Source organism: Dermacentor variabilis, chromosome 10 (assembly GCF_050947875.1).
Source record: "Dermacentor variabilis isolate Ectoservices chromosome 10, ASM5094787v1, whole genome shotgun sequence".
Taxonomy (NCBI): Eukaryota; Metazoa; Arthropoda; class Arachnida; order Ixodida; family Ixodidae; genus Dermacentor; species Dermacentor variabilis.
Genome location: NC_134577.1, coordinates 88,657,735 through 88,684,129, shown reverse-complemented (window position 1 = coordinate 88,684,129; position 26,395 = coordinate 88,657,735). Strand labels below are relative to the sequence as shown.

General features: G+C 43.7%; 1 pseudogene; it reads left to right on the top strand.

Annotated features, from left to right (window-relative positions):
* Window positions 1-613: 613 nt before the first annotated feature.
* Window positions 614-3,341, top strand: LOC142559326 (uncharacterized; annotated as a pseudogene).
* The last annotated feature ends 23,054 nt before the right edge of the window (window positions 3,342-26,395 follow it).

Here is a 26,395-nt window from a genome sequence, read left to right as displayed (position 1 = left end):
CTATGCCAAATGCGTTGTCGACGATGATTTATTCCGGTGTTTGGACGTCTCCTAAGACCACCACAAGGCTGAACCTGTGAAAGCCAGCGCAGCGGCAGCAAGCTCAGCCCGGGTACATCAATCATGCGTATTATGTGTAGGGATCTCAATGGGTATGAAACCTTATATATGACGTCATTGCTGTTCTCCGCGAAGCGCTGGAATTTTTGTTTGTTGACATCGTGCGCGCAATTTCTAGGAAAGAACATAACGGCAGATGTCAGAGCATGCATAGCAACTGTTCAGTGCGAACGACCCCATCAATACTTGTCATTGGTAAGGTGCAGCTGGCCTTGTAAACTGCGTTGCACGTTTAGCACAAGGTACTTGGATAACAAACATGGAGAGTGGAGAATTAATGCAATCAAAATTCAGTTTCATTCCTGTATATGCATCCTAAGGTGATGTGGCTAAATATGGAAGTGGGGAATAAATGGGGACCATTTATTACCCATGGGCGAACAAAAATGTCACCGTGACGAGTGTTCGACTTGACTAACATGTCTTCGTCGGTGCAGATATTGCTATCTTTGTTAGCGTTTACGTACGCGTAGCTCATTTTGCCTCGCTATCAATGGAGCAGCAAATTAAGATGGTGCGTATACGACTGTGAGTGAAGTCGGAATGTTAAAGGTGGTGCGTGGTTGACCAGTTGGCATAGCGAGGAAGCAGGTATCGGCACTGCTGTCTCAATTTTTATGAATGGTCATATAACAGCAAAAAACCTACATTTTGGAGTGGGCGTTGTTATTACCATGAGTCTATCTTTTCCACAAAGCAGTTAGGAACATCTACGGCTTGGATTTTTAAAAGACGACCAATAAGAAAACATAGAGATATGGGAATGAGTAAAAGAAATAACCACAGATACATGCCCTCATTGGGTTCAGATTGCTAATAAATACACATAAACAGCCTGTATTTACTATTTCGCCTTAACAGGTGTATAATTAATTGCCTAAGATTTTGCAGAACTATCTGTTCCTCTATTTTAGTTGGGTTTTTTTCCGGAAAAATACAACAATATTTCTGCCCCATCCGGTGTGAATAAGAGAAACAGAACATACTGGTTTCATATGTATCAGAAAATCCCAAACGTGGTAGTATTTCATTCTGTCTTTTTTTTTTCAGTTAGCGATAGGTTGAAACCAATTCCACTGATCAATAAGGACAAGTGGCCAAAAAAGACCTTTTGTACTTTAACGCTATCATATTCCAGCATTCTGGGCACAATATTTCCACTGATTGCCCAGCTCGTGTATGCGCTAAAGGCATAGCATGGCAGTATCGAATATACAGTTGGCGTAGCCTATTCTTATTAAACTAATCCTCGGTTATCTTGTGTCCGTATAATTAGATATATTTAACAATAAGTGCATCGTGTCTTCATTTTCTTGCATCATTGCAAGTGTCTTATTTGTGATGTGGCGAGACAGGTAACGCAACATTCGCGAAGCTGGGCAGAATTCCTCCTGACAAGCAAATGGGCTGGAAATAAGTACTGCTTAAAAAGACAACAAATCCCTGTTAAATACTGAAAGAAATCTGTACATATCTGTAGGTGTTTGACTTCTAGAGCACACTATGCCCTATAGAAACTTCGCAGTTTTAAAATATATCGAATGACAAGCCCAAGCCCGTATCTAAAGAAAGTATTTTTAAGCCCTTGTAGTTTGTCTAAAACGCGAGAAGCCAGGCCACAAAAGTGCGAAATCAATCATCGCTCTTCTACTATGGAGTGTATAATCAATGAGTTCAAATATTTGTGTAAAAAGTGCAACAAGGGTGCAATAATACTGGAAGAAGCTATTAACAGGCGAAGCGGTTTGGCATCCTCCATAAATTTCACCTGGAGCGAGTGCGATGCTCTCAGTGTGCTTGAGACATCAAGGGACATTGCTGGCAACGTCTTTGCAATAAATCAAAGGTTCGTTTATGCCCTTCGCACCTGCGGCAAAGGTTTGGCATCTGGTCGCATCATGTGTGCTGTGCTCAATCTACCGCCACCGCCAACAAAGTTTGCATCGTACAACGCGAGGCTTCTTTGCGCATCTACGACCGCTGTGAGTAATAGTATAGCAAAAGCTGCCGAAGAACTGAAGAAAGAGGCCTTCGCCTCTGATGGAGAGCTGGAAACTGCGGTCACAGTGGATGGGACGTGGATGAAGCGGGTTTATTCTTCACTACATGGCGTCGTAGCAGCGATATCGGCCGACACTGGAAAAGTGCTCGACTTTGAAGTAGAGTCCAAGTTTTGCCACATGTGTGCCCGCAATCTTCACACAGATGACAACTTGAATGAATGTAAAGTTACCTGCGATGGGCCATCTGGTGGAATGGAATCTGCTGGAGCAGTAAAAATCTTTGGGCGCTCTGTTGAAAAGCCCCAACTAATGTACACAAGTTACATTGGTGATGGAGACAGTAAGGCGTACATTTCGGTAAGAGACTCGCAGCCAAACGAGAAGGCCATAGAAAAACATGAATGTGTAGGACATGTCCAGAAGCGAATGGGCACAAGGCTCAGGAACATCAAGAAGAATGAGAAGGGGAAAAAGCTTGCCGTTGGTCTACCACTTTCCGGGAAAGGGCGCCTCACAGAAAAGGACATTGACTCCCTTCAGGTTTACTATGGCGAAGCTATTCGGGGAAATACAGACAGTCTGGATAATATGAGACGAGCGGTGTGGGCAATATACTTTCATAAGTTATCCACAGATACCAAGCCCCACCATGGACTCTGCCCAAAGGGACCCTCTTCATGGTGTGGGTACAACCGCAGCCTTGTTGAGGGAAGACTTGAGACCTACTCCCACAAAAGCTACCTTCCTGAGGCCGTGATGGACGTCATCAAGCCAGTGTGCAAGGCGTTGTCAGATCCAGCTCTTCTGAGCAAATGTCTTCACGGACGAACAAAGAACACCAATGAGTCGCTGAACCAACTCATCTGGTGTCGTAGCGCTAAGACAACATTTGTCAGTGCTGACACCTTGAGGACAGCAGCTAACGATGCTGTAGCCTACTACAATGATGGTAACTCTGCAAGAAAAGCTGTTCTAGAGGCTCTTGGAATTGTTCCAGGTGTGTTTTGTGATGTTGCCCTCGACAGAATGGACAAAGAGCGCGTTGACAGGGCAGAATTGTATGACTCTGCCGAGAGCAAGGAAACACGACGGGTAAAAAGGAACTCTAAGAAGAGTTTTGGAGACACCTGCAAGAATGTCAGCCGTGAAATGTATTCTCCTGGGGCATTTTGAGCATGCATGAGAAGTATGCAAACATAAAGCTTCATTTTTCTCAAATTGTGTTTTTTGCAAGTTCCTCAAATTCAATGTACCTTTTCTCAGAAAGTATTCATCTCATTTCAGTGAAACTTTGCCCACATGTACATTAGCCAGTCCTAAATATTCGGAACTAAAAACATTGCAGATGATGTGAATGATAACACTGGAAAAAAATTACACTTCAAGACACCCCCCTTGTGCCTCTGTGCATGCAGCGGTATTATTTTTTAGGGAACAAATTCCTAAAAGAATGTGGCATGTCTTTAGTTCAGCTATAACCTATGGGTATGTAGAACAACACTGCCTAATATCACCACATTCCTTTGAGTGGTTACAGAGAAAAGGTACATTGAATAATTAAACACACCTGACACTTTGGGAATGGGCCAAATGACAGGTAAACAATCTAAGCTCACAAAAAGGATTCCATATTGTACGCAGGGGCATCTGTTGTGAGCGTACGAAATTTGATGTAAATATCTGCACTTGTTTCTAAAATAATACGTTAAATGTAACATGTAACATATACCGTTTACCCTACCATACCTCCTTAAAGATATTGATCCAAAATATGTCTTTCTTTATTTTCGCATGAGAGAGCACAGGAAAAACCATATAAACCTGGGGCAAGAAATAGCGGACCAAGCGAGTCGCGAGTAAAATCACTATATATAACGTGCGCAGGATGTACAGCACCGCACAACAGGGTGTTGGAGCTAATGTTCAACATAGAGACACACCATAATGGACAGTGTAGATGGATAGTCGGCTAGAAAGAAAATTTGGTGTGTCTGCATTCACCCGCAACAACAGTAAACAACTACAGCAAAAAACGAGCTCACCTGCTTTCTTTAAACCAACTCTCTTCAAAGGAAAGTAAAAACAGAGGTTAGCGATTTTATTTAAACTTTCTGTAAACGCACTTTCCTGGAACGAAAGCAGAAACGTTTTCACGTCTGGTTACAAAAACTAAAATTGCATAGGATGTTAATGAAATGGATGGAAAATAGGAGAAAGCTATAAAAAAGTAAACAGGTATTTCTGTATGAGTTCCTTGTTTTCTAATAAGTAATCGGCATAGCCGGGTTGTTGTAGGGTCACTGGAACATCAATCTGCGCACTTGCTGTTTGAGTTACAGCTGGGCTAGCAGCCAGCGCGTTTGGTAATACTGAAGCCGTCAAATTAGGACACAATCTAAAGCACAAGATGCGAGTGACCGATAAGAAGCGGAACGACTTATGGTGAAAGAAGTTAGTACATGCTGTGTTCCACTGCAGAAAGTGCCCTAAAGAAGTCCTGATATTCAACTTGGTGATAACTTTTCGCAGTATACAGCTTTGCACCCTGATTGGCATGATTGCTGTTCGAACACCCCTAGCGATAACCCAACGCTAAGAGAAACACCACAATTATTCCTAGGTGCGCGTATTGTGCACTACTGTCAGCTTCGAGAAAGAGGACGGTAAGCGGACGTCGAAGTTTTAAACGTGTCTATGACAGAGAGCAAGTCATCGCAAAAAAAGTAAAGAACAAAAGCTCGGCGGAGGTTATTGATTCAACGCAGTTGAAAACATAACGATTTTTCAGGATTTCAGGGCACTTATCACAGGTTCAAAGAGAACATCGTCATAAACACGTACACACCGACAAAAAAGGACTCTGCGCAGATTCTAGTTTCAAAATTGTATGCCACTTGTCTGGACGTGCGTAAGATTAACAGAGTTCCCTTCGATGAGTACGAGAGAAAGCTCTGGCACGCGATCATTCTGCCACCAAGGGAATGACGGTCATTACATGTATTTGTCTTTTTTGCATATTTGTGGCTTTTTACGTTTTTGTGGCTTCATTCATTGTGCCCTACACGCCTTCATTTTTCTAAATTTCGAATCAGTTCATAGTTCTATATTTGCAGAATACACTACACGCATATTCGCTGCTTAAAGCAACGGTTCAGCCTGTTGAAATGACCAAACATAAAAAGTGACAAGCGGCCCAACACACTTGCTTGCCCGCAATAAATTCATAAGGGTGCTCAATGGCACGAGTTATGGCGGTTGCCGTTGCATGCGTCCGTGACGTGATGATTTCAATATCGGTCTTCTGCGCTAGTGGCCTTTGTTCGAATAAAGCCGACGGACAGATTTCTAAACGTTTACGCAATTATTTATAACTCTGCATTTTTTCTAAAAAAATATGGATTCACGGAGTCACCAAGCCGCTCGAAGCCGGAACGACGAAGTTCAGGCAAATCCATGTACTAAGCATAATTACCATGCTGGCTGAACTGCCCAACTTGCAGCTAGCGCCTTGAAAGCGGATCGCTGGCTGGCGGACACTAGTGCCTGAGTTCCCTCTAGTAATTAAAGTGTGAAACTTAGTGAAAAGAACATGCTGGCGTAGCTATGTTGATTTGTGAGAGCAGTAATGTTGGCAGGTAATAATTCGTTGAACGAAGAATAGGCTTGCAGCAATTTATTCGTCAATAATAGGACATCGATGAAGGTCGAACGTTTAACATGGAGCTACCTAACAATTATGCGATCGGCAAGACGACGGCCGAAGCCAATAGCGCAAATGACAAGGCAATATAAATTTCTCATATTGCAACTTTCTTGGCAACCAAGAAAAAAGCTTTTCTTCCCTCATGAGGGCGAGTGCCTACGAAACGTTTTGCTTCAGGCAATAATTCGTAAGGAATTCTGGCATTCTTAGTTTACACAGCTGGTTATTATGAAATTAATTTGGCGTGAGTACCACTGTACGAAAACCGCGGGATGGCCTAAAACAGTTAATGGAAACACGTTCCCTACGAGTGTCTGCAAGACTTTCAGTGTGTTGTTACTAGCACAAAATCTTGCGATTTCACGCTTGTGATGATTGAGCGTTCCCAAAATCAAAATAATCTGCACGTATAACCTTATTAGGGCAGGCAGTCATTTCTCTGACAATTTCTACAATTTTGACATAATCTTCGCGCTCAGAGACTGGAATACCATTTTGTTTACACATTGGTGCAGCTCAAGTATTCCACAAGTTGAATAGCCTTAAGCAGAAGCACTACGTCGTCTTCTACTACCTTTTAATTTGTGCTGACGAGTGAAGCATTCCTCTGCTTACCCAATTATTTGCTCAATGGTCATCTTGCGCTATTGTGAAGAAACAATTAAGGCAAGGACTAACACCAAACAACGAAACTAAATAGGTTGAGTCCATAGTTGTTGAAGTAAAATGGTTCCTAAATTAATTTCTACAGCGCTTTTAAATCATATTGCGCATTGTTTCGATGCAATGACATTGCATATGTATAACATGCACATTGGAACCTTGAAATTCTTTAGATAAAAAGGCAACATTTGCAGACATGATGGCAGGAGCTATCACGATTCTGCCGCCTGAAAAAAATTGAAAGAAAGGAACGATTGCTTCAACTGAATAAAAATAGTGCATAAATTCAGGGAAAGAAACCAATGGCAACCTCTGATCATTTAATTTGCGTTGGCTTGCTGTAAAGCAGAACGTGAGCTTCAATTCTTTCGCCATTGAAGATGTCAAATTCCGGCGACGGAAACCGGCATCTATGCAAAATGTGTAGTCGACGATGATTTATTGCAGTATATGGACGTCTTCTAAGACCACCGCAAGGCTGAATATGCGAAAGCCAGTGCAGCGGCAGCAAGCTCAGCCCGCGTACGTCAATCATGCGTATTATGTGCAGGGATCTCAATCGGTATGAAACCTTATGAATAATGTCATCGCTGCACTGCTCGAAGCGCTAGAGTTTCTGTTTGTCGACATCGTGCGCACACTTTCTAGGAAAGAACATAACGGCAGATGTCAGAGCATGCATAGCAAGTGTTGAGTGCAAACGACCCCATCAATACTTGTCATTGGTAAGGTGCAGCTCAAATTCCAAGCTGTGTTGTGCGTTTAGCCAATGGTACTTGGATAACAAGCATAGATAGTGGCGAATAAATGTAATCTAAATTCGTATTCATTCACGTATATGCATCTTAAGGTGATGTGGCTAAAGATGGAAGTGGTCGCCATTAATGAGCCATCGGCGAACAAGGAATTTCATCGTGAGGAGCGATTCGACTTGACTAACATGTCTTCGCCGGTGCAGATATTGCTGTCTTTGGTAACGTTTATGTACGTGTAGCTCATTTTGCCTCGCTATCAATGGAGGAGCAAATTAAGATGGTGCGTACACGATTGTGAGGGAAGTCGGAATGTTAAAGCTGGTGCGTGGTTGTTCAGTTAGGATAGTGAGAAAGTAGGTATCGGCACAGCTGTCGCTATTTTTATAAATGGTCATAGAACTGGAAAAAGACTACATGTGGGAGTAGGCGTTGTTAATAAAATGAGTCTATCTTTTCCAGAAAGCAGTTAGCAATATATAAGGCTTGAATTTTTGAAACACGACCAAAAAGAATATATAAAGCCATGGGAATGTGTAAAAGAAGTAAGTATAGATACATGCGCTGATTAAGTTAAGATTGCTAATAAACACACCTATGAAGCTCTCTATTTACTATTTCACCTTAACAGGTGTCTAATTTATTGCCTAAGATTTTGCAGAAAGAACTGTTCCTCTGTTTTAGTTGCCTTTTTTCGAAAGATATAACAATAGTTCCGCCCCATCCAGTCTGAATGATAGAAACAGAACGTACCGGTTTCATATGTATCAGAAAATCCCGAACGTGGTAGTATTTCTTTGCGTCTTTTTTCATTTGATGATAGTTTGTATGTATGTGTGATGGTTTGTATGATGAGAACTTGAAGTCACCGTCACCGATGCTTTTGGAAAAATATTGAACTGGCTGGTGAATGAGGTTTCGCCAAAAGCATTTTGCACGAGCCCACATAACCCACATGGGAGCGCCGGCCGGTCATACTTATGTTGGACTCCAATTGAAGTTCTCCAAACTCCTACTGCTCTTGGTGACATGTGAGCTTTTACATATTTCTGTGACGAAGCAAAAATAGGTTTAAGGTAATTTTTTTCAATAAAGCGGGAAACTAAGTTCACTAACAAATATTATTTTAGAATCATCTACGGGCGTTGTTCTTTTACGTCAAAGTTGAAAAGATTTATACATTGTCCGCGTTTATATGGCCCAGTAAGAAAGCAGAAAATAGTGCGTTACAAGAAATTTCTTACATAACTGTTGCTAACGTTTGAGTCCCACTAACTCATATATATTTTTGTTTTATTGTACGCTTTATGCTAAGAATGATTTGGGACTGCGAAATCAAGCACTTTTTCAGAATATTGCTTCCGGCTTTTGAAAGAACTGACTTGTTGGCGATGTTTAGATCGTAATAAAGCATCAAGGATCTCCGCACAAAAATAAGTGTAATTACTAGTTATGCGCTACAACATTTTGTCTTATAATCTGGAAATTTTAAGTCGAGTAAATTTCGTTTGAGGAGAAAAAATGATTTGAAGTCGACAATCAATGGCACCGGTTGGCACTATGCCTTCACTGTAAAACAAGTCCGGGAGGCATTTCAGTTCTTGCCAGGATTATGAACTCGAGTGGCAAAAAATATATGCGCATGCTTTTTAAACGCAGTAAATGTTGGTAAAGTACCCATTACCATCGTTTGAATGTTGATGCTCTGGTACCTACGTTTTACGATGAATTATTTGTATGATGAAAATGGAACCATGAATGCTTCGAGGGGGTCGTCAAGACAACATAGGTAGGCCCCAGGCTATATTGTGCATGGCGTAGATCCGTTGATTTGAAGATACTACAGAACAGCAGATTACGAGGCACGCAAGAGCCTGTACCATCGGTACTCTGCCCCTAACGGGACATATGAAGCAAATATCAAGAAATTTAAAGTTCTCTTTCTATAGCCTGCTGCGAGTGTCCGTGGGTCTCATAGGGTGCTGTTTTCATTATGGTGTGAAGTAGCAGAGAGAAAAGTCACCATGTGATTATCCTTCCTCTCTTTCTGATTACACTCCTTACACTCCAAATTACACTCCTATGACTAAAAGGTCCAATCTATGCCTTGTTCCTCTGCCAGATGTCCACAAACCCCCCAAATGAGAATGGATAAAGTGATGAACATATGCCTGTTACGATGTATTTAGACCCATGTCAAGTGAAACAGCTAGCATTCACTTGGCTTATAGCCACAGGGCATATGTGTGGCAGAAAATAAGCGGGCAGGGAATACATTTTCTGCAACGAAGACGAATGTCGGGAGCGGCGGCCGCTCAGAATTGTTTTGGGCTGCAGTTTATGTTCTCCCAGCTCCTACTCGAAATGAAGTTTCTTGATGACAAGCTGAAAGCTTGGTATGTATAATGAGCTACCTCAAGTATTTTTCCGGATGACCTTAATGCCTAATTTAGGTCTGATCTTCTCAAAAAGTGACTTTACGCCAAATTTTCAAGCACTATTTCCTAAAAACACTAGATTGCATAGACGAAAATAATTTTTGGCATCAACTTGAGCAACTTCAAGAATTGTATAGAAATATTGAGCCATAAATTTAATGGATTTTTATCCAAAAGATGCCTTTCTTTGTACTGGCATGAGAGAACACATGCAAAACTATATAAACGTAGGGAAACAGTGGACCGAATGAGGCGTGAGAAAAACGAGTACTTATACCGTCCACAACATCTACAGCGCCACTTGGCAAAGCATTGAACCTATTCTCCCACATAAAGACACACCATAATATACAGTGGAGATTTACAGTAGGCTAGAAAAAAATTTGACGTGTCTGTATTGAACAGCAACAACAGTAATCAACTACATTAGATGTGAAGTAACCATCTTTCCATAAACTCCCTTCAAACGAAAGTAAGAACAGAGATTAGCGAGTTTATTTGGGCTTTCTCTAAACAAACTTTCTTCGAATGAAAGCAAAAACTTTTTTAACATCTGGTTATAAAAACTAAAATCACATAGGATGTTAATAAGCTGCATAGAAAACTGCATGTTAACTCTAAAAAAGTTAACATGTATTTCTGTACGAGTTCCTTGTTTTCTTCGATGTAGTCAGCATAGCCGGGTTCTCGTAGAGTCGTCGGCATATCAATCCGTGCGCTTGGTGTTTGAGTTGGAACTGGGATAGCAGGCAGAGCATCTGTTATGCTGAAGCCCTCAAATTAGAGCAAAGTAATGCACAACATGCGAGTCACTGATAAGAAGTAGAACGACTTATGATGCCAAAATTTCATACGTGCTGTGTTGAACGGCAGAAACAACCGGAAAGAAGTTCTGATATTCAACTTGGTGATAATGTCGGTCCTCCGTTTTCGCAGGATACCGATGTGCAACCTGATTCGCATGATTTCAGTTCGAACACTCCAAGCAAGAAGACAACGCTAAGAGAAAAACTACAGTTGCGTACATTGTGCACTAGTGTCAGCTTCGAGAACGGGGACGGTAACCTGACGTCCAATTTTTCAACGTGTTCATGAAAAAGAGCACGTCGCCGTAGGAAAGAAAAGAAAAGAAAAGCTCGGCGCAGCTTATGGTTTCAACGCAGTAGGCCATTTGCCGTATGAACCAGTCTCCAAGTGTGCAAAAACCATTGAGTTTCCTGCAATGATTTCTAGAGGCAACTCAGCCGCTGCGCTTTTTCAGCCACCATTTCTTGTGGCTTCCTTCATTAGGCGTTATCTTACTTCGTTGTCTTACATTTCAAGGTGATTTATACTTTTTAACTGGGGAGGACATTGCGAACACGCATAATTCTACTAATCGGAAAGGTTCCACCTGTGTGGAGCTGCCGAGAAATTTTAAGGTTGTTCTATGCCGCTTTTCGTTGCATGCGTTCGCGGCATATTGATTTGAATATGCGGCTTCGGTGCTAGAGATCCTATGTTAGAATTCTGCGGTAGGCCAATTTTATTAACATTTGTGTAAATAGCCAAAACACAGTATTTTGTTCAAAAGCATGGGGTTATCCAAACACGAAGCCGCTTGAAGCCAGAAGGTCGACGTTTAGGCAAAACCGTTTAAAAACCATCATTACCATGACGGCTGAACTGCACTACTTGTAGTTTTTGTAGAGACTAGCATAGGAGTTCCCTCCATTAATTAATGTATGAACTCTATGGCAAAAACATGCTGGTGGGATTATGTGGATTCGAGATAGCAGCGCAGTTTGCAGGAATTACTTCTCTGGACAACGAACAGGCATGCTGCACTTAATTTGTGAATAGGCGCACGGCGATGAAAGTGGAGCCCTTAACATAGTCCGCCTAACAACTACGCCGTCTGCAAGATGGTGCACGCGGCCAATCCGGCCAGAAGACTGCACATTATAAAAATCTCATATTGCACCGCTCTTGGATATGAAGAACAAAATATTTTCTTCCTACGTGAGGGCGAGTGCGTGATGCCATGTTTCAGTATTTATTTATTTATTTATTTATTTATTTATTCACATTTCCTGCAGCGCCATGAAGGTACAATTTCAGGGGGATACAAGCATACAACATTTAAATATAGTCATTCAGCATGCGACATAGGCTCAACCTCTGGTAAAAAAGAAAAAAGAAACATGGGAAGGATCGTCCAATGTGAAATCACATCAGTCAATGCAAGGAAATTAGGAAAGCGAAATACGAATAGCGGATAACAGTAGCTCAGTGCATTAAGTACATCAAATTTTCCGACAATAGTGCGCGTAACTTTACCTCTGACTGGAGTTCTATTACAGAGTGGGGCAGCTTGTTCCACTTATGGATGGCGTGTGGAAAAAAAGAGCGTTTGAAGGCATCAGTACGACACTTCGTTCCACGGATCTTGCATTCGTGGTCGCATCTTCTCGATAGAAAATGTGGTAGGTGCAAATTATATTGTAGAGTAAATGGCAGTTTTATTCAAGGTCAACGTAAGCAGAATGCTGGTATTCTTGGCTTGAGAGCAGATTATTGAGATTATTATCAGATTCAGTTGCGGGTGTGCTGTCGTATCATAACTTCCAGAAGGCCTAAGACAGGTAATAGAAACACGCGGTCTACGAGTCTCAGTAACAAGTTGAGGGCGCTGTTATGAGCGCCGAATCGAGTGGTTACGCCTTTGTGATGTTTGAGCGTCAAAACATCAGTATAATCCATGTGTGTAAATTTATTTGGGCCGTCAGTCATCTCTCCAGCAATTTCAACAATCTTGAGATAGTCTTCATCTACACAGACTGTGGACACATTTTATATACCCATTACTTACGCGCAAGTACTGCTCAAGTTTAGTAACTTGAGTCAAAAGCACTTCGTCGTTTCGTAGAAGCTTTTTAATTTGTGTTTATTGAGAAGCGTTCCACTGCTTAGTAATTCATTTGCGCATAGGTCACCTTTCGCTAGCTTGAAGAAACAACTCGGACAACGAAAAACGCCGGCTAACAAGAGGGAATAGGCTAAGTACATACCTGATGCACTAAAGGTCTCTCAGGTTAATTTCTTTGTGCACCTTTCTTAAATCATCTGGTTCTGTGTTTCGAATAACGACGTTCTATGTAGTTACCCTCCAAGCTGAAACACTCAAATCCCTGAGTTTAAAAAGGCAACAGTGGCAGCCACAGCCGCAGGCACTTTCATGAATCTGCCATCTCCATAAATTGCGAGAAGGCAACATATGTTTCATCTAAATGAGAAGATTACTCAATCAACTCAGCAAACGAATCAACGGCAGTCTCAGATTGTTACATTGAATTAGGTTGCTCTAAGGGGAACGTGACCTTCAATTCTATCGTCTTGGAAGATTTCTGACTCAGGTGGTGGAAACCGGCTTCTACGCACGGATGCGTAGTCGAAGAAGATGTAGTCAATCTTATGCACGTGTCCTAAGACCACCAGACAACAAAATCTGGAAAAGCTATCGCGGTAGCAGTAGGCCCAGCTGGGTACGAAAAATTATGCGTGTTATAGTGGGGATCCAAATGCGAATGAACCTTATGAATACCGTCAGCACTGTTGTTCAGCAAAGCGCTTGTATTTTGCTTTATTTTCATCGCGCTTCATCATCTCTTTTATGAAAACAGTCTGCCGGTCGTCAGAGCACAGAAAGCAAGTGTTGAGCCCGAACGACCTCATACTTCCTGCATTGTTCAAGAGACCGCTCAAAAATTGTGAGCTGCGTTGTACAATTAGCAAAGTGGAATTGAAATAATTGATACGAGAGGTACCCTCTGCGTCGAAGAGAGGACGCTTGAAATATTTAAATTCATTATTATTATTATAAGTGGATACGAAGTTGACGTACATAAATACGGAGGAAGTCAGCCTTTATCAACCGTGGGCGAACGAAGAACGTCGCTGAGGCCAATGTTTAGATTTCAGTAACTTGCATTCGTCGCTGCATTCTTAGCTGCATTCTTTGCTAGTTCCCGTCCGTGCAGCTCAGTCTTACTTACAAACAATACGACTACGGTGATGTAAGTACGAACGGTAAAGGTTGTGAGTGTTTGTTTAGTTGGAATCTCAAGGAAATAGCTATTGACATTGCTGTCTGTGTTTAAAGAAAGGTGACATAAGTGAAAAATTCTACGCTTGTAAGGAGACGTTAATAATACGGTGACCTTAAGTTTTCCAGAAAGCAAGTAGGAATATATATGGCTTGGATTTCAAAAACGAGCAACAAAACACCACAAAAAATAGAAATGTACAAATAATTGTAGCAGAAATAAACTTTGCATAGAAGTGCTGTTAAAGATTCGATGCCTAATTGAAAACACCGTTTAAATTCATAACTTTTTTATTGCCTTATCATATATGTAATTCATTGGCTAACATTGCGTAAAAAATGTGTTCGTATGGTTTAGTCGTTTTTCAAAGATATAACAACATTTGTTCTTCACCCACTGTCGATAATAGAAACAGAATGCACCGGTTTCATACGTAGCACAATATCGCCAATGTGTAATCCTTGTGTGTTTCTTCAGTTAATGATAGTTTCAAAGAAATTACAACGGTTAATAATGGTCAAGCACCAAATGCGAGCAAATGTCGTATGTTGTATTTTAATTCTCAAATATCCCTGCGTCGTTGGTACATTGTCTATGCTAAGTCACCGGCTTGTATGCGCGCTGGAAATGGGACTGGGCCGTATCGTCTATAGATCAGTCGTAGGCTCTTGATTTAGTCCTGGGTTATTTTACGTAGGTATCATGATATATTTAACAAGAGATGCATTTAGTGTCTGCGTTTTCGATGCTTCAATTGAAGTATCTTATAGCTTTAGATACGAGATATACCTATCGCAACAACAACGACGATGGTCATAGTGCCTGAAGTCAAGCAAATGGTGGCTAATAAATCATTAAACAAAGGATATTTTATTGCGATAGCAACTATATGGACACAGGAGGAGCTTTTTTTGCCGCCGAACCAGGCGTCGTGGTCACTGTCGCCATAATGTTCCGTAAAACGTCCAAGGGTGATAACACCGTCGCCGCGCGCCGTATGCAGCATGTGCGAGTGAAAGTGTGGGAAGGCAGCTGAAAATAAACGTGCTGTTTTCCGTTGTCCGAAAGACAGTGGGCGATAGAATGGTTGGAGGGGTGAGGGGACGGCGTTCTACTCCGGCAACTGCGTACTTTGCATGGCTGCCCGCGTCCTATGCTGAAAGCGATCTACAGACGGCTCATACCTTTGTGTGCGCCAAGTTCTCGCCACTCAGTTTGCATTGGAGTGGCAGGCAGCGACTAGGTCACTTTTCTCCCTGCTGCTGCCGCGCTTCGTCACGCCAGCGTTTTGATAACGAATGTGCGCGGTCATCCGGTTTCATGTGTTTCTGTTTATCTGTGGGCGCTGACACAGGGTGCGGGAGATAAACATTTATGGTAGAACCAGTACTCTGTGTTGGTCGTGCCTAAGTCTCCCATGAGGGGACGTCAAGGGCTTGCATCTCCACTGCCTCACGGGCTTGCTGGGTCGCCCAGGTTTGGTCGCCGAGGGCGGAGCTCTGCAGAGCCTCATGCAACCTCGACGAGAGGGTCGTGGTGTGAATGTGCGTGCACTGTGCTGGGCACTCCCACAGCATACGCGGAAGCGTAGCGGAGTGAATGCCACAGCACCGGCAGTTGGGGGTAGTGTAAACGCCTGGGAATATAAGGTGGGGGCGGGTGGGGGTAGCGTATGTGTTTGTTTGTAGCAGACGCAGGGTTGTAGCCTGCGCCCGGCTGTACGTACTTTGGGTGAGGTGGGTTGAAGGTTCGGCGACTGAGGTAAAAGGTCTTAACGAGATCGTTATAAGCGGTCAGATTGTCCCTGGTGTCTAACTCGTCTCCAGTGACTCCGGCGCGGTTGACTAGGTCTCACGCGATGTAGTGGGCGAGCTCGTTGACCTTCGGGAGGCGTCCGTGGACAGGGCCCGCATGGGCCGGGATCCATGTCAGGGAGGCCATGCCGTCTTTGTGTCGTGCCTGGCAGAGGATGCGAAGAACTTGGCGAGAAATACGGCCTTTGCTGAAGTTAGTGACGGCTTACACAATGCTTGTTAATTTAGTTAGCGAATGTTGCCAAGTTTATATGGCGGAGAAAACTATTATACTTACTGCGTATAGCTTTCTACTGATTTGCTATTGCAATCGTTGCTACTCCTTTCCAGCGAAACTGCGGTTTTTATGTTAAATAATCATTGAAATTATTGCAGGTGTCCAGCATTATGAGCCATGCACTACGCTATGCCAGCTAGAAATACGCGAATTTTCAAATATTACACATCGTAAGCGCGAGCCCCTCTGTAAATAAAAAACGCATTTTTCGGCCAAAGAAGCATATGCGAAATGGCAGAAGCTGGTAGAAAACAAGAACTCAGAGGCCTGCGGGGCCCACGCCGTACCATTCGAAGTGTAAGCTAGAGGAGCGGCTCCACAGGTCATTTTTGGCACCACTCACTACATGGTCTCCGCGGAGAAGTCTCTTCACGTGGTTCTTACGAGAAAGATCAGAACTGTAAATCCGGCGTCGACGGTGAGCGGTGGCATGTGCAGCGGCTCGTTCTGCTCTCTGCAAAGCGGCCCGATGAGCCCGATGTTGTGTTGTCGTCGCTGTGCGCGTAGCTTTACGATTCGTTCCTTCATCAGCGGTTCATACCTTGCGAGGCGGCGCCATAACGTGTACCGAAAACTAAGCACAGATATTTGGACTACGTGGTGGATATGCCACATTCCTTGACCCGTGTCACGATACGTTGCTGTTGCTGATGATGATGATCGGTTATTAGCGCCCCTTTGAAACGAGGTGGAGAAAATAGGCACCTAGCCTGTTTCAGTCAACAAGGTCTAGCTACATGCAGCATGCTAGTGCTATATGAAATCGCTGCATGTCAGCACACCTGGTGGAATGTTACAGAATACCAACGTAAATTTTCTACGTGTCCACGCTCCACTACGCGCCTGTCATCGCACGTCAAATGGCACGATACGATGCTAATGATGACGATTTAATGGCATTCACTTTGAAACAGGACGGTGACAGTGACATAGCCTGCTTGAAATATTCAGGTATGCCGTAAATGTTTTCCATTACATCAGTATTTAGAGACCTCCATAATCTATTTCTTCCCCAAAACTTCTCTGTCTACCTTGCACTGCTACATATCCAACTGCTACATGGCGTGCCACCTGGTGTAATAATATTCAACAGTAGCGGAAAGGGCGCGCGCACAGATACTGCGTGGCCCGCATCTAACATCACAAGGCGAGTGGCAAGAATGATGATAATGATACGTTATTTTCATCCCCTTTGCCTCGCGGCGGTGCCAAACTCACATAGCCAGCTTCATTTATTGAGGTACGCAATATATATTTTATCTATTTTTCCTGCATCCAGCTCCTTAAACTTTTTCTTCCTCAAATCTTCATTAATGGCCTTGTACCGCTACCTCTGCAACTGCTACATGGCATTCTACCTTGTTTCTTAACACGGAACTGCAATGCAAATATGCGCGTACCAACGCCACGCGGCACGCACGTGAGATCGCGTCCATCCTCGCGCGCCAGGACGCGTTTATAGGACATTTTTCTGCGGAGTGCTCACAAGCGCTAGCGTGGCCGAGTGGTAGTGTATCTGACTCTCGCAAAGTTGGCCGAGGCTCCCCGATCGCGGCGTGAACTTGATTCTTTTTTTCTCTTATTCCTGGCAATAGCTTCTGCGGAAACCGGACATCGGCGGGCGGCGAACCCAATTGCCAATTGAAACAGCTATTAGAATGAGCCCACAACAGCTCGCACTGAGTAAAGCGAAAATCAGGCATCCACCCGTTCGTAGCAATTGCTACAAAGGAAACCCATACGGGTTCCTCTAAAGAAAAGCCTAATTGTTGAAGAAAAATTCGTCCTGGTCCCGGACGTAGTAGTTCTGCGGAAACCCGCAAGGGTTTCCGCAAGGGTTTCCGTAGCAATTGCTACGAACGGGTGGATGTCTGCTTTTCCCTTTTTTTCATTACTTCACTCCACCTTGCGGGTTTCCGCAGAACTACCACGTCAAAGAGCTTGCACTGTAAAAGTAAAATGGATCAACATCGTTCTCTTGTGAAACGTGAGATGAATAATTTAACTTTTAACGTTACAACGTTAGTCCAACTAGCCCGTAAGTTCACCCCTTCTAATTTGGGGCTTCATAGGCGAACACGGTTTAAATTGCAGCTTTTCACAATGTCAGATACTGGCGAATTTAGCCGCATTCTGTCATACGTAAAGGCAGAATAATAACACGCTCATCTTTTCTTTGCTGCTTCACACAAGCACGAAAACAGCGCTTGATCTGGCCCACGAACACTGACAGCAGACTTGAGTTAAACATTGCAACAGCGCAAACACGTGCATCCACAAAGTCACAAGGACGAGGTACAAATCATTCCTTGTTATTTTATGGATGCATGTGTTTGCGCTGTTACAATTTTTAAGTCAAGTACAAACCAACTCGCCCAGAAAGAAGTTTTAATGACAGCAGGCTGGAAATTTCTTGACATTTGCCTCCTAGCCTGTGGTAAGTATTGATGATTCAGGATCTTGCGTAACTCCTAATGGGCTGATCGTAACTAGTTACAATATGTTGAATCATCGCCCTGCGCAATATCTCGTGCCGGATAACTATATTTTCCTGACGACGACTTTGAAGCATCCATGGTTTACTCTCCTCACACAAATGTATTATGGGAAAACGTAGGTACGGGGCCATGAGCAGTGAAACAATATATTATGCCCATATTTTTCGCCTAAACAGTTTTCATAAGCACGACATGAATTCAAGTTTCGCCTGCATGGTTTGTGAAGCGAAGGCACAGTTCGTGAGTGCCTGCCGCTGAGATGGGTTGTGGACTTTAAATTTATTTTCTCGCCAACAACAAAATTTACTCGTATAAGCTATCTACACTACAAGATAAAAAGCGAGAACGCAAAATGAGCTAGGTGACGAATTTTTATCTGGAGGGTTCTAATTCTTAATTTAGATCTGAACATTGCCAAAAAGCTACTTTTTGGCAAAATCGGCAGCAATTTTTCGAAAAAGCACTGGAAAAGGAGAAATTATAGTTACTGGAAAGTGAGTAACAGTCATCATCATCATCATCAGCCTAGTTACGCCCACTGCAGGGCAAAGGCCTCTCCCATACTTCTCCAACTACCCCGGTCATGTACTAATTGTGGCCATGTTGTCCCTGCAAACGTCTTAATGTCATCCGCCCACCTAACTTTCTGCCGCCCCCTGCTACGCATCCCTTCCCTTGGAATCCAGTCCGTAACCCTTAGTGACCATCGGTTATCTTCCCTCCTCATTCCATGTCCGGCCCATGCCCATTTCTTTTTCTTGATTTCAACTAAGATGTCGTTTACCCGCGTTTGTTGCCTCACCCAATCTGCTCTTTTCTTATCCCTTAATGTCACACCCATCATTCTTCTTTCCATAGCTCGTTGCGTCGTCCTCAATTTCAGCAGAACCCTTTTCGTAAGTCTCCAGGTTTCTGCCCCATATGTGAGTACTGGTAACACACAGCTGTTATACACTTTCCTTTTGAGGGATAGTGGCATCCTGCTGTTCATGATTTGAGAATGCCTGCCAAACGCACCCCAGCCCATTCTTATTCTTCTGGTTATTTCAGTCTCATGATCCGGATCCGTGGTCACTACCTGCCCTAAGTAGATGTAGTCCCTTACCCCTACCAGTGCTTCGCTACCTATCGTAAACTGCTGTTCTCTTCCGAGCCTGTTAAACATTACTTTAGTTTTCTGCAGATTAATTTTCAGACCCACCCTTCTGCTTTGCCTCTCCAGGTCAGTGAGCATGCATTGCAATTGGTGTCCTGAGTTACTAAGCAAGGCAATATCATCAGCGAATCGCAAGTTGCTAAGGTATTCTCCATCAACTTTTATCCCCAATTCTTCCCACACCAGGCCTCTGAATACCTCCTGTAAACATGCTGTGAATAGCATTGGAGATATCGTATCTCCCTGTCTGACGCCTTTCTTTATAGGGATTTTCTTGCTTTCTTTGTGGAGGACTACGGTGGCTGTAGAGCCGCTATAGATATCCTCCAGTATCTTTACATATGGCTCATCTACACCCTGATTCCGTAATGCCTCCATGACTGCTGAGGTTTCGATTGAATCAAACGCTTTCTCGTAATCAATGAAAGCTATATATAACGGTTGGTTATATTCTGCACATTTCTCTATCACTTGATTGATAGTGTGATTATGGTCTATTGTTGAGTAGCCTTTACGGAATCCTGCCTGGTCCTTTGGTTGACAGAAGTCTAAGGTGTTCCTGATTCTATTTGCGATTACCTTAGTAAATACTTTGTAGGCAACGGACAGTAAGCTGATCGGTCTATAATTTTTCAAGTCTTTGGCGTCCCCTTTCTTATGGATTAGGATTATGTTAGCGTTCTTCCAAGATTCCGGTACGCTCGAGGTTATGAGGCATTGCGTATACAGGGTGGCCAGTTTCTCTAGAACAATCTGACCACCATCCTTCAACAAATCTGCTGTTACCTGATCCTCCCCAGCTGCCTTCCCCCTTTGCATAGCTCCTAAGGCTTTCTTTACTTCTTCTGGCGTTACCTGTGGGATTTCGAATTCCTCTAGGCTATTCTCTCTTCCACTATCGTCGTGGGTGCCACTGGTACTGTATAAATCTCTATAGAACTCCTCAGCCACTTGAACTATCTCATCGATATTAGTAACGATATTGCCGGCTTTGTCTCTTGACGCACACATCTGATTCTTGCCTATTCCTAGTTTCTTCTTCACTGTTTTTAGGCTTCCTTCGTTCCTGAGAGCCTGTTCAATTCTATCCATATTATACTTCCTGATGTCCGCTGTCTTACGCTTGTTGATTAACTTAGAAAGTTTTGCCAGTTCTATTCTAGCTGTAGGGTTAGAGGCTTTCATACATTGGGGTTTCTTGATCAGATCTTTCGCCTCCTGCGATAGCTTACTGGTTTCCTGTCTAACGGAGTTAGCACCGACTTCTATTGCGCACTCCTTAATGGTTCCCATGAGATAGTCGTTCATTGCTTCAACACTAAGGTCCTCTTCCTGAGTTAAAGCCGAATACCTGTTCTGTAGCTTGATCCGGAATTCCTCTAGTTTCCCTCTTACCGCTAACTCATTGATTGGCTTCTTGTGTACCAGTTTCTTCCGTTCCCTCCTCAAGTCTAGGCTAATTCGAGTTCTTACCATCCTATGGTCACTGCAGCGTACCTTGCCGAGTACGTCTACATCTTGTATGATGCCAGGGTTCGCGCAGAGTATGAAGTCGATTTCATTTCTAGTCTCACCATTCGGGCTCCTCCACGTCCACTTTCGACTAACCCGCTTGCGGAAAAAGGTGTTCATTATCCGCATATTATTCTGTTCTGCAAACTCTACTAATAATTCTCCTCTGCTATTCCTAGAGCCTATGCCATATTCCCCCACTGGCTTGTCTCCAGCCTGCTTCTTGCCTACCCTGGCATTGAAGTCGCCCATCAGTATAGTGTATTTTGTTTTGACTTTACCCATCGCCGATTCCACGTCTTCATAAAAGCTTTCGACTTCCTGGTCATCATGACTGCATGTAGGGGCATAGACATGTACCACCTTCAATTTGTACCTCTTATTAAGTTTCACAACAAGACCTGCCACCCTCTCGTTAATGCTATAGAATTCCTGTATGTTACCAGCTATTTCCTTATTAATCAGGAATCCGACTCCTAGTTCTCGTCTCTCCGCTAAGCCCCGGTAACACAGTACATGCCCGCTTTTTAGCACTGTATATGCTTCTTTTGTCCTCCTAACCTCACTGAGCCCTATTATATCCCATTTACTACCCTCTAATTCCTCCAATAATACTGCTAGACTCGCCTCACTAGATAGCGTTCTAACGTTAAACGTTGCCAGGTTCAGATTCCAATGGCGGCCTGTCCGGAGCCAGGTATTCTTAGCACCCTCTGCAGCGTTACAGATCTGACCGCCGCCGTGGTCAGTTGCTTCGCGGCTGCTGGAGAGTGAGGGCCGGGGTTTGATTGTTGTGTTCATATAGGATGTTGTGGCCAAGTACTGCACCAGGGTGGCCAATCCTGCTCTGGTGAGAGAGTGCGTTACCGGTTCTGGTCACCGGGATCAGGCCGCACTCCAGGCCTGTTTGTGCAATTTCTCAACACACCGTTTCTTTTTTCTTTTTTTTTGTATTTCCCGGAGGAGAATTGCGCGGCACCGGGATTTGAATCACGGTCCCCTTGCACTGGAGACGGATACTCTACCGTCCCCGCAGGAGTTAAATTAAAAATTGAATTATGGTGTTTTGCGTGACAAAACCACTTTCTGATTATGCACGCCGTAGTGGAGGACTCCGAAAATTTCGACCACCTGGGGTTCTTTAACGTGCACATAATTCTAAGTACACGGGTGTTTTCGCATTTCGCCCCCATCGAAATGCGGCCGCCGTGGCCGGGGTCCGATCCCGCGACCTCGTGCTCAGCAGTCTAACACCATGACCACTGAGCAACCACTGCGGGACCCGCAGGAGTTGTACGCCTCATTTAACCTACAGTGGTGCCCTATTTGATCAGTCAAGGTGGACCAATCTGAGCTCGGTTATACCGCATGGATGGCACTCGGCTAGAGAACCTGGTATTTATGACCTGCACATGTGTGGCCACACATAATTGAGGATATATAATTTTTTTCTAGGAGGGTTTCCGTACAGTGATAAAAGGAAGGAAAATACATTAAAAGAAAAAAAAGGAAAAAAAAAGGAACATAACATGTGATTTGAACTCGTGATCCTTCAATGTTGCCCGGAAAGGTAGCTCAGTCGGTTGGTTCGTCAAGCCAACGGTTACTTTCAAGCGCCAAAGCTCCTGCTCCGAGCCTCATACTTCTGTGGAAAGGGACTGATGATGTCCGCGGCAGTCGATTTGAATTGAATGTATTGAATCTCTTAAAAGATGAGGGGGGAAATATGCGCTCACCGAGAGGGCATCTTCAGCACGAGACCACCGCGAGGCACCTTACTGAGATGTAGAGAGCTTCGCGGCCGGAACGAAATCTCTCCTCTCCGCCGGCCCAGGGTGGAAAACGCGCTTTCCGATCGCTCAAGGTTGCGCGGATATTGTATAGCTCTAGCGTCTAGGAAAAAGCTTAAACAGGTGCGGGGGCGGCACGCATAGCGTGGGAAGCTAGCCGCCGGAATAGCTATCTCAAGTACTGCTGCTGGCGAGGGCGAAATACCTTCGTGTAATTATAATAACCCTAATAGGACTTCTTTCAAAGAAAGAAAAAAAGAGAAGAAAAAGAAAAGGGAAACGGCTCAGAAGGCTATACTACGAGAGCTATGACTGATACTTTTCTATATATATGTATTCATCTCATCTATGGGATCGCATGCGCGCGCTGTTGGTTTTAAAGCGCAACCGTGGTAGGGAAACGGAAGGCGATATAAGCATGCGTGTCCATGATACGCACACGACAAACTGCCTTACAATATTCAGAATTGATATATATATACACACACAAAAGCCAATATAGGCTGCTCGACACTATCTCGCGCGTTTTTATAGCGAAGTACATCAGAACCGACTCGTCGTTCCACAACAACCATTTCCTGAGTGATCGCCAGATATATGCCGAATAACTTCCTGTCATTCAATAAGAATGTCTCTCTTTCATGCAGCCTACCAATTCGCGCTGTTTCGGTTTAGACAAAACAATTTATCATTCGAGGCGCACTTGCCAAGTTTGCCTCCAATTAAAACTGCCTGCGATGCCTATAGTGCAGCTCTTATCTCGCCCAACAAACACAGTTCTATATACGTGCATCCGGTGCAATGCTTTCCGTTGTATCAGCAATTTCAATGTCATGGCCGATCATGTAAGCAAAAGTAGCTGTTTACTATTTACAATATCCAGAATTGATCAAACGTGAAGTTGTCACCGGCATTCTGAGTGGTTGGAAGGCATAATTTCTTTGAAAAATGGCCGCCAGAGGAGCAGCGTGAACTCGAGCGGCTTTCTAGACTAGGAAAACTGCCTTAAAATATTTAGACTTGAGGGGAAGCTTCGTTAACAAACTATAACACGGCAATCAGCACTCGTATACGACGAGAGAAATTATTGAGACGTGGGAAATTCCCTTGAAATAAATCTGGTTTGCGAGACAAATGCTTGTATGTATTGAATCTCTTAAAAGATGAGGGGGGAAATATGCGCTCACCGAGAGGGCATCTTCAGCACGAGACCACCGCGAGGCACCTTACTGAGATGTAGAGAGCTTCGCGGCCGGAACGAAATCTCCCCTCTCCGCCGGCCCAGGGTGGAAAACGCGCTTTCCGATCGCTCAAGGTTGCGCGGATATTGTATAGCTCTAGCATCTAGGAAAAAGCTTAAACAGGTGCGGAGGCGGCACGCATAGCGTGGGAAGCTAGCCGCCGGAATAGCTATCTCAAGTACTCCTGCTGGCGAGGGCGAAATACCTTCGTGTAATTATAATAACCCTAATAGGACTTCTTTCAAAGAAAGAAAAAAAAGAGAAGAAAAAGAAAAGGGAAACGGCTCAGAAGGCTATACTACGAGAGCTATCACTGATACTTTTCTATATATATGTATTCATCTCATCTATGGGATCGCATGCGCGCGCTGTTGGTTTTAAAGCGCAACCGTGGTAGGGAAACGGAAGGCGATATAAGCATGCGTGTCCATGATACGCACACGACAAACTGCCTTACAATATTCAGAATTGATATATATATACACACACAAAAGCCAATATAGGCTGCTCGACACTATCTCGCGCGTTTTTATAGCGAAGTACATCAGAACCGACTCGTCGTTCCACAACAACCATTTCCTGAGTGATCGCCAGATATATGCCGAATAACTTCCTGTCATTCAATAAGAATGCCTCTCTTTCATGCAGCCTACCAATTCGCGCTGTTTCGGTTTAGACAAAACAATTTATCATTCGAGGCGCACTTGCCAAGTTTGCCTCCAATTAAAACTGCCTGCGATGCCTATAGTGCAGCTCTTATCTCGCTCAACATACACAGTTCTATATACGTGCATCCGGTGCAATGCTTTCCGTTGTATCAGCAATTTCAATGTCATGGCCGATCATGTAAGCAAAAGTAGCTGTTTACTATTTACAATATCCAGAATTGATCAAACGTGAAGTTGTCACCGGCATTCTGAGTGGTTGGAAGGCATAATTTCTTTGAAAAATGGCCGCCAGAGGAGCAGCGTGAACTCGAGCGGCTTTATAGACTAGGAAAACTGCCTTAAAATATTTAGACTTGAGGGTAAGCTTCGTTAACAAACTATAACACGGCAATCAGCACTCGTATACGACGAGAGAAATTATTGAGACGTGGGAAATTCCCTTGAAATAAATCTGGTTTGCGAGACAAATGCTTGTATGTATTGAATCTCTTAAAAGATGAGGGGGGAAATATGCGCTCACCGAGAGGGCATCTTCAGCACGAGACCACCGCGAGGCACCTTACTGAGATGTAGAGAGCTTCGCGGCCGGAACGAAATCTCTCCTCTCCGCCGGCCCAGGGTGGAAAACGCGCTTTCCGATCGCTCAAGGTTGCGCGGATATTGTATAGCTCTAGCGTCTAGGAAAAAGCTTAAACAGGTGTGGGGGCGGCACGCATAGCGTGGGAAGCTAGCCGCCGGAATAGCTATCTCAAGTACTGCTGCTGGCGAGGGCGAAATAGCTTCGTGTAATTATAATAACCCTAATAGGACTTCTTTCAAAGAAAGAAAAAAAGAGAAGAAAAAGAAAAGGGAAACGGCTCAGAAGGCTATACTACGAGAGCTATGACTGATACTTTTCTATATATATGTATTCATCTCATCAATGGGATCGCATGCGCGCGCTGTTGGTTTTAAAGCGCAACCGTGGTAGGGAAACGGAAGGCGATATAAGCATGCGTGTCCATGATACGCACACGACAAACTGCCTTACAATATTCAGAATTGATATATATATACAGACACAAAAGCCAATATAGGCTGCTCGACACTATCTCGCGCGTTTTTATAGCGAAGTACATCAGAACCGACTCGTCGTTCCACAACAACCATTTCCTGAGTGATCGCCAGATATATGCCGAATAACTTCCTGTCATTCAATAAGAATGTCTCTCTTTCATGCAGCCTACCAATTCGCGCTGTTTCGGTTTAGGCAAAACAATTTATCATTCGAGGCGCACTTGCCAAGTTTGCCTCCAATTAAAACTGCCTGCGATGCCTATAGTGCAGCTCTTATCTCGCTCAACATACGCAGTTCTATATACGTGCATCCGGTGCAATGCTTTCCGTTGTATCAGCAATTTCAATGTCATGGCCGATCATGTAAGCAAAAGTAGCTGTTTACTATTTACAATATCCAGAATTGATCAAACGTGAAGTTGTCACCGGCATTCTGAGTGGTTGGAAGGCATAATTTCTTTGAAAAATGGCCGCCAGAGGAGCAGCGTGAACTCGAGCGGCTTTATAGACTAGGAAAACTGCCTTAAAATATTTAGACTTGAGGGGAAGCTTCGTTAACAAACTATAACACGGCAATCAGCACTCGTATACGACGAGAGAAATTATTGAGACGTGGGAA